The sequence below is a fragment of the Priapulus caudatus genome, unplaced genomic scaffold, assembly GCF_000485595.1.
Source record: "Priapulus caudatus unplaced genomic scaffold, Priapulus_caudatus-5.0.1 Scaffold68, whole genome shotgun sequence".
Lineage (NCBI taxonomy): Eukaryota > Metazoa > Priapulida > Priapulimorpha > Priapulimorphida > Priapulidae > Priapulus > Priapulus caudatus.
The window spans coordinates 391,342-402,157 of record NW_014577129.1 but is presented as its reverse complement, the minus strand read 5'-3'; positions in this window follow the sequence as shown (position 1 = coordinate 402,157).

Sequence of the window (10,816 nt, the reverse complement as noted above, 5' to 3'; positions counted from 1 at the left end):
ACGTAAACACACGATCACCGGAACTGTCACTCACGCACACGATCAGCATATATTGTTTCATCACGCACGCACACACGATTCACATAATTGTCACTCACGCACGCACACACGATCACATAATTTGTCACTCAACGCCGCACACGACGGGATCACATAAATTGTCTTCAGTACACACGATCGACGGACATGTCACTCAGCCACACGACGATCACCATAAATTGTCACTCACGTACACGACGATCACATAATTGTCACTCACGCACGCACACACGTGTCACCATAATTGCTCACCTCACGTACTCACCGCATCACATAATTGTCACTCAACCGCACGCACACACGCATCACATAATTGTCAACTCACGTACACAGATCACATTAATTGTCACTCACGCACGCAACACCGATCACCAATTAATTGTCAACCTCACGCACGCACGATCACATTAATTGTCACTCACGCACGCACACACGATTCACATAATTGTCACTTCACGCTACGCACGCACGATCACATTGAATTGTCACTCCTACGCACGCACCACCGATTCACATAATTGTCACTCACGTACGCACACACGATCACATTAATTGTCACTCACTGCACACACGATCACACATTAATTTCCGTCACTCACGTACGCACACACGATCACGGAACTGTCACTCACGCACACAGCGATCACATTAATTGCAGTCACTCACGCACGCACACACGATCACACTAATTGTTCACTCACGTCACTCCACACACGAATTCACATTTAATTGTCACTCACGTTACCCACCTGATCACATAATTTGTCACTCACGCACGCCACACACGATCACTAATTGTCACTCACGGACCACACACGATCACATAATTGTCACTCACGTACACACATACGATCACATCAATTGTCACTGCACGTACACACGATCACATAATTTGTCATCACGCACGCACACATTCGGATACATAATTGTCACTCACGCACGCCCCAAAAAAACCCCCCCCCCACACGGTCATCTAATTGTCACTCACGTACACACGAACTCACATAATTGGTCACTCACGCACGCACCACACCGATCAATAATTGTCCTCCGCACGCACACACGCATCACATAATTGTCACTTCAGCGTACGCACACACGATCAACATAATTGTCACTCACGTACACACACACGATCACATAATTGTCACTCACGTACACACGATCCACATTAATTGTCACTCACGCACGCACAACCACGATCACATAATTGCTCACTCACGCCGACGCACACACGATCACCATAATGCTCACTCACGTACGCACAACCACGCTATCACATAATGTCGATTCACGACGCACACCGATCACATTTAATTGTCACTCACGTACGCACACACGCATCACGGAACTGGCACGGTACGCACACACACACGATCACATAATTGTCACCCTCAGCGCACGCACACACGATCCGGAACTGTCACTCCACGCACGGCCACACACGATCACATAATTGGTCATCTCACGCACGCGACACCACGATCACATAATTGTCCATCGCGTACACACCGATTCACCCATAATTCTCTATTCACGCACGCACACACGGTCACATTAATTGTCACTCCACGCACGCACACACGATCACATAAATTGAGGTCACTCACGACGCCACACACGCACTCACAATAATTGTCACTCACGCCACGCACACGCCGATCACATAATTGTCACTCACGCACCACACACATTCACATTAGTTGTCACTCACGTACACACGATCACATTATATTGTCACTCACGTACGCACACCCCACGATCACATATATTGTCACTCACGTACACACGATCACATATCTGTCACATCACGCACCGCACACACTGATCACATATTGTTCGATTCACGCACCGCACACACCGATCACATAATGTTCATTCACGCACGCCACACACGCATCACATAATTGCTCAATTTTCACGCACGCACCCACGGTCAACAATAATTGTCACTCACGCACGCGCACAGCACTGGTCACATTAAATTTTGTCACTCACGCACACACGATCCAGCATAATGTGATCACTCACGTACGCACACACGCATCAGCATAATCTGTCACTCACGCACACACGGATCACGGAACTGTCACTCCACGCACACACGGATCACGGACTGTCACTTCACGTACACACGTCACATATTGTCATTCAACGTACACACGTCACATAATTGTACTCACGTACGCACACACGATCACGGAACTGTCACTCACGCAACACACGATTCCATAATTGTCACTCACACGCCCACACACGATCACATAATTGTCACTCAGCGCACACACCGATCAATATTATAGAACTTCACCTTACGGCACACCACGATCACGGAACGTCACTCCGCACACCACGCATCACATAATTGTCACTCACGCACGCACACACGATCACATAATTGTCACTCACGTACGCACCACACGATCACGGAACTGTCACTCACGCACACGACGACACTAACTTGTGCACTCACGCCCACGACACACACATCACATAATTGTCATTTCACGCACGCACACACGATCCACATAATTGTCACTCACGCACGCACACACGGTCACATAATTGTCAATCACGCACGCAACACACACGATCACATAATTGTCACTCACGTACACACGATCACATAATTGTCACTCACGTACACACGATCACGGAACTGTCACTCACGCACACACGATCAGCGGAACTGTCCACTCACGCACACACGATCAAGGAAGTGTACTAACCCCACCAGATCACTTGTCAACACGCACGCACACGTTCACATAATTGTCTACTCACGCTCACGCACAACACGTATCCACTTAATTGTCACTCACGCAACGCACACACGATCACATAAGTTCACGCTCACGTACACCGTCATATGTCACCCACCGAGCCTACAACATTACTAATTCACTCACTCAGCACGCACGATCACATTATAATCTGTCACTTCACGTAGCACACACGATCACGATTACTTCACTCACGCACATGCACGATCACATAATTGCACTCACGTACACACGCGACACGGAACTGTCACTCAACGCACACGAGGCACATTTGACCATCACGGAACACTGATCACGATGTCACTCAGCGACACACGATCACCGAACTGTCACTACACGCACACCACGATCACTGAATCTAGTCTACTACGCACGACACCACCGATCACATATTATCCCGTCGCAACAGTCACCTAAATTTACCACGCACGCGACACACGATCACATAATTGTCACTCGACGCACGCACACCACCGTATCACATAATTTGTCACTGCACGCAACGCACCACACGCGTCAACATAATGTCACGCCACACCACATCACGAGGAAACGGTCACACACACACACAGCGTGCCTTCCTACAATCACAGAAATTGTCACACACACGCACGCGCGCGCACGCACGCACGCACGCACGCACGCACGCACGCACGCACACACAGGTTTCTACAATCACAGGAATTGTCACACACACACAGGTTCTTACAATCACAGGAATTGTCACTCACATAGGCTCCTACAACCACAGAAACTGCCAGTCCCGCACATACGCTCACAGATTTGTCACTCGCACACATCCGATCAGAGTGAGATAAGCGTACTATAACTATAAGCGTAGATATGGTTTATAGGCAGGTCAAGCTCACCCAGTCTGTGTGTATTTTTATAAGCATGCACGTGCGTTGGACTGCGCAACCGACACTTTTAGTGTTATTATCAGACTAGCCTGAGGAAGTTAAAGGCATAATTCGACCATCGATTATGCAAAGTTGACGAATGCTACAGTAACTGGCACCTTGTGTAGTTAATAAGTACATTACCTTATAGCCAAACGCGTATTAGTTTGTCGTGTACTGCGCGTGTAACGTAGAATGTTCTATGAGATGTGTCGCTAGTGTGGAGCGGTATAACGGGTAATCGGTAGTGGACAGACGCTTGAAAACGCGAGTCACAGAGAACCACTATTTATGTTAACTAGGGAATCTGAACTCGTAAGATGTCACTTGGTGCCTCCTAGCATTATATTATTTGCAATTATATATTTTTATCATTCAAGTGTACAGTTCCTGCGCTTATCCTCCCGACTAGGCCCCTACATCTTATTTCAGCCAGGTCTGGGCTGCTTCGCACCATTTTACATGCTGGATGGAAGGCATAACCACAACAGCAACAGCGATGAGCTACTCTGCTGCACACCTACCTGATAGTCTCCACATCATACACGGATAGTATGAGAACACACGTCACGGCCACACTATATGTTACACTATACGTTGCACTATATATGTTACACTATACGTTACTATGAGCAAGGAACCACAAACCATGATCAGACACAACACACTCTTGTCTCTACCTCTCGTTAGAAGCTTCGCACAAATGGTTTTCCATACAACTGATCTCATTCTGCATCTTCTCTGTAAGCCACTGCACAATCTTACTATATATATATATACACATATTATATATCGTGAGCGTTTTACGAACCTCGTCATTCTTCCTTTGCTACTATAAACTGATTTACGACTACTCTTAATGCACCATATATTTGGCCGAATTCTAAACAACAGCGGCCACGTGCAGATGGCCTGTGTGTACGTTAAGTCGTCACATGCTACATGTTGTATATCTCCGTGCATCTACACAAACACAGACACAGACACCTGATCGATCACGTTACGATAAGCTATTAAATGCTTACACACTTCTACGTACCGACCACATCATCTCTCTCTGCCGCGTCCGACGGCATTTTGCCGAAATCCTCAAAACCGTGAAACCGGTAAGAGAACCGTACCGGCACTGCGTGGGGGAAAGTGCAAAGTTAACTTCGCTCGCCGCCGGAGCAGCGCCGCTAATGCGGAAAAAGAGCAAGAACCTCCCGTGCTTTCCGAGCGCCGTCCTATAAATAGTCGTAGCGCGAGTGTAAGCGTACCGCACGTGTTACCGCAGACAGCTTCTCTCAGCTTCTCAGACAGCTCAGCCACGCTCGCTCGCCGTGTAAACAAACTCGAAACCAGCGTAAGTGATCGTTCTAGTTAACTCAGCCGTGGCAAGTTGCGGCAGCGCGCGGGCGAAAAACTCCCAAGCCGAAACCAAAAAAAACAACAGCCGCCAGCTACGAGGAAGCCTATTAATATTATTGCTATTGTTATCGTGTATTTTTATTACGATATATTATATTGTGTTATTTTGTATTATATTATTAAGAATATTATTATTAGAAACAGGCTGAGGAAAGGCTAATTGATCATCACAGCTCGTGCGTCAATTACAAATGTTCCAGCACGCACCGAAAAACTGCAAACACAGAAGGTGACAGAGCAATGATCTCATGCCAGCAGATGGTCTGAGTGGGAGGGAAGGGGGGATCTATGCGCTGTAAATAACTATCTGGTTCACAGCAGACATAACAGGGACATGACAAATGTGAGCACGGCTCATTTGCATGCATGTATAACATGGAAATCTCTATGCAATGTAGTATTGTATTTGCAGTTGTACCCTGTATTGCATTGTATTGTATGTACCATGTTGTACGTATATTGTATATTGTGTGTGTATATATGTGTGTGTGTGTGTGACAGTAGTGACTATAGTTCATGAGAGGTATGAGCTATAAGTAGGTTCTGCTATGAGAAGTCATGACACGGGAATGATGAAAAGTGCGTTCTCACTTCATCCCCTTGCAACTCTCTTTTTCTCTCTGTTCTTCTCAATTCTTCTCGCTTTTTACAACATCCTATCACACCATTGATTGGTTAAAGCTGCCTGTCAACAACTAAAAGGAGAATAGGGCAATTGACGTATATTGTGAAGGATAATAAATGTATATAATGTAGGAGAATTAATGCATGTTTGTGCAGTAGAATTAATGTGCTTTCTGAATTAATGTATTTTAGAATTAATGTATAATTATTATGCTGGAGAATTAATGCATATTATGTAAGGAAATTAAGGTACGTTCTGAAGTCAAGTTAATTTATATTTTACGTGAGAATTAATGCATATTGTGTAGGGAAAATGCTTGAGGAAGATCCTCAGAATACTTTGGCCACGCACCATCACAAATAAAGAACTCTGGGAAAGGACGAAGCAGACCCCAATCGAAATCCAAATGAGAAGAAGGTAATGGGACTGGGTGGGCCACACACTGCGGAAGGAAGCTACCGACAACACGCATGGCGCTGAGCTGGAACCCGCAAAGGAAGACGTCGGGTAGGAAGGCCTAAAGCAACCTGGAGGCGAGATTTGGAGGCGGAACTCAAGAAGAAGGGCTACATCTAGAGGGAAATGGAGCGGAAACGACCAAACGAGTGACATGGAGGGAGTTCGCAAATCTCCTATGTCTCCCAGGAGACTGAAGGGTTACAGAGAGAGAGTACACACCGTCTGAAGTGTTCCACCCATTCCTGCTGCAGGTATTCCTCATCTTGCTTCAGCTTAACGTCAGCTTTCCTCTCCTCTAGTTCTTCTGGCTTCTTCAGTATGATGGCGACGAGTGCAGCAGTGAGCACAACCTGCATTTCCACAGCACACCACAATCATGCCTCACCACGAGTGAATTTACATATATGTTTATTAATTAAGTACTAGAATGAATGAATTATAAAAGCCTAATTGGCATGCTTCAAGAGCATCTGCTATGATTTTTACTGCTTACTATATGCTTAATTTTAATAACAATAGTCATAAAAATTTAATTACCATCATTAGCATTAGTATTTAAGCTATTAGTAATTGTAGCATGAGCATGTGTATGCATGGTCACGAGAATACATATACATACTATATATATATATGTATACGAGAATACATATGTTCGTGGTAGTAGAAATTATTGACCTTTAGAGGCTGGGTTACGCAAACGCTCTGGAAGACGGAGGTAACCATGGAGACCAGCCAGTCGACGCTCTTCGTGTATCCATACTTGAGACCATACAGCATGACAAGGAAGCTGGAGATGAGAGACGTGGTAAAGGCCAGCGTCCATCCTATATAGACGCACCACCTACACACAGGAGGGGAGAGATTATTATTTCCTCACGGCATTATTATTATTTCCAAAGTGGATCACAGCATTATTATTATTATTATTATTATTATTATTATCATTATTATCATAACTGCTATTACTACTATTATTACATTATTTATAATTATAATATACCTGGAGGCAGAAGGGTAGTGTCAACCATTAGCAGTGGTTAGTACACAAAGAGCAATGCAACCCATGCAGAGTTTGACAGTGACATATATAACAACGGTAAAATTATTGACTGCTGTCAAACCTGTGTTAGCAGCCAACTTTATAGAATGGACACCCGTTAACATAGAAAGATTTCAGCATTTCCCTTGAGTTGGCAGTTAGGGTAAAACCACCTCTATAGAACATGCACCTATCAATACATGGTTCGTTAGTGCTGTGTTGTATCTGTTGTATCTTTAAGATGGCTGAAAGCACCCAAGACTAACGTGCGTAACGCCTTAATCAGAATTTAGCGGTATAGTACTCTGTATTAGTATTAGTACTTTGTGTTAGTACTCTGAATTAGTTTTAGTACTCTGTATTAGTATTTGTACTATGTATTAGTACTCTAGCTGTATTAGTATTAGTACTCGGTATTAGTACTCTGTATTAGTATTAGTACTCGGTATTAGTACTCTGTATTAGTATTAGTACTCGGTATTAGTTCTCTGTGTACACAATACTAATGCTTACCACGGCAGTCTGAAGGGTGGCTTGTTCGTTTTCTCCTCTAGCGCATCTCCGTCTTTCTCACGCGCACCGCAGCAGAGACTCAGTGGCCAAGGAAGCCGTTCTTTGCCACGCGTCTCTGTAGAGCTTGCCGTATTCGACTTCTCATCCAGCTGAGTGTGAGAGGGTTGCAAAAGGTACCATGAATAAATGTTGCAACGAACCTGTTTGGCTCAGCACGATAACCACACGCCACTTGGATGTTGTTCACCGTGCTTATAACAGCACGCCCCTTGGATCTTGTCAACAGTGCTTAACAGTGTGGGTAAAAACAAACACAATCTACCAACTTATCTACCTGAGCAAGACAATCACACGCTTCTTAATTAACGTTGCTAGGCTGCTGTATACTAATCAAGTCAAGACTACCTGTATGTCTTCAACTGAGGTGAGGTCTGGTGGTGAATCTCTACCGTCGGGGTTGCTGGCTGCTGGACTGAGCGAGTTTGTTGTCGGGTTGCCATGGTGATGCGTGTGGTCGAGCAGACTCTGTCTCACCTCGAGGAGGCTGCTGCGTATAGCTGCCAGCTGCACGAGCTCCTGGTCCGTCACACTCCGGTCCATCTCATGTATCCTCCACGGTATTGATCTTATTGAGAATTCATTATTAATTATTTATTTAATTAATTAATTGATTTAAACAATTATAATAGTAATATATAATGATTAATTAGATATAATAATTAATCATCAAACCTGTTCAGTGTGGACTTGAGTGGTGAAGCAGAGACATCCTTGGGATTATCCTGATACTGAGTGACATTTGCATCTCCCAAGGTCACATGAGAAGCTGTGACCACTGATGTCTGGCTCATTGTGTCCTTGCTGCCATTTCCTTTAAGAAATATATGAAAGTAATGATAAAATGTTTAGTGAAAGCAATTTATAAGTAATAAGAAACAAGTGCCGCAGAGCGACAGCGCTCCACTGACATGTACAGTAGCCGGGTATTCTTCTGATAAACTCACTGGCAACCGAATCAAGTGCGCCCTCCCGCCACTGCGTTCACGCTCAGAGCATATATCTAGGATATTCTTCTTATAGATCTAAAATCTATATGATAGGCTTTGCTATACCGGTAGTACAGTAATAAAGATACAGCTGTGTATCTGTGGCTCTAATAGCAAAAGCGCAGTTCAGCCCTTTGTTAACAGTCAACAAATCCATGTTTAACCCTCCTCTTGAGGGTCGAAAGGTTATCAGACACTTACTCTTCGCACATCAGCGGAAAGTAAATTTCATGGCCCTTTCAATAACGTTCCTAAAAATATGGTAGGTCAGCGCTGGAACAAAAAAGTTTTGCACTCGGTCCGTTAGACCATGTCCTCAGAAAATGTCTGATATCTGACCTTTCCCCCCCTTCCCTTTGACCTGTGACCTCCAACTTCGCAGTGGTGATGGGTTTCCTCCCCATCACACTATACATCGAATATTAAAAGTGTAGGTCGAGCCGTTGAGATTTGTGCCGCAATTCCGTATTTCCTCCTATACCTTAAGTTAAGGGGAAAATATTCCCCCTCCATTGACACATCTTGACCTTTTACCCTTGACCCCCAAATTCGACATCCCGAGTCCTTTTCGCGACCCCCCCCCCTGACGTCCCAAATATCAAGACCGTACGTCGAGCGCTTAAGATTTGTGCCGTAACTGTTGACACACGGACGCACGCACGGACGGACATTCATGCGATTCTACAAGCTGCATCTGACTTCGTCAGCTGAGCTAATAAAAAAAGCGAGTTTTTTGTATTTAAAAATGGCAATCATTTTAACACAATCGTTTCGACACGGATGTTACAATGACCTATCTGTCTCAGCAAGACATGCAACCACGTCCGTTCTAGATATTGTTGCTATAGATCAGTCAAGCTCACTCGGTCTGTATGTGTATTCACACACGTCATGGCTGAATTTCCGATTTTGCGGCACCTCGTTACAAAGCAGGATTTTCAGAATGCCCCTACCACAAATCTGACTGGATGGAGCTACCCGATGAACATGTTCTAAAAGACGTTCTAAAAGACAATGCTTGGCAACGAAAGTCCGCAAAGTTCCATCCAAAAGTCCAGCAGCAATATCCAAGGCGGAGATCGTTATCTCGGTCAGATGGGTTATTAATTAATTAATTAGACTGATTAATTAGACGGATTAATTAGACGACTCGTGTCGTGCGACCCCGCAGCGGACGCACCGTCATCCTCACCGTCACCGTCCCGTGCTCTGCAGCACAGCCTCCCAGCCGACCACTGCTCATCCCTCACTGCTGACATCTCAAACATCTTAACGATGACAAGGTTGACGGGAACCACGACTAGACTGCTCGTTATCCCTGTAATGAGAGACATTTGCTGCATTCATTTTTGTGACGCTACACGAACTCGTGGCGTCGGCATATGGGAAAAAAATACAAGTAGAATATATCAGGGTGACGCCCCATTTTTTTCCCACGTAGGCTTTCCAGAATCACGTATGTATGAATAACTAGATTGTTTTTTTTTCCCCACTTATCCTTATAAAACAATTGCAGCAGAGGTTGCGCTCACTGTAAAAAACATGCAATTATCGCTGTTTCATTAAACATGTAATATCAGAATGTGTTCATTGTAAATAGCTGCTACAGAGACTATTCACTATCCTGCAGCCTCACAGTCACACAAAGCTCTCACCCATCTCCCCATACTTCTCAATTGTCTCCCCACACCTCTCACCTGTCTCCACACACCTCTCACCTGTCTCTCCACACCTTTTACCTGTCTCTCCCCACACCTCTCACCCGTCTCCCCACACCTCTCACCCGTCTCCCCACACCTCTCACCCATCTCCACACACCTCTCACCTGTCTCCCCACACACCTCTCACCTGTCTCCCACACACCTCTCACCCGTCTCCACACCTCTCACCTGTCTCTCCACACCTCTCACCTGTCTCCACACACCTCTCACCTGTCTCCACACACCTCTCACCTGTCTCCACACACCTCTCACCTGTCTCTCCACACACCTCTCACCTGTCTC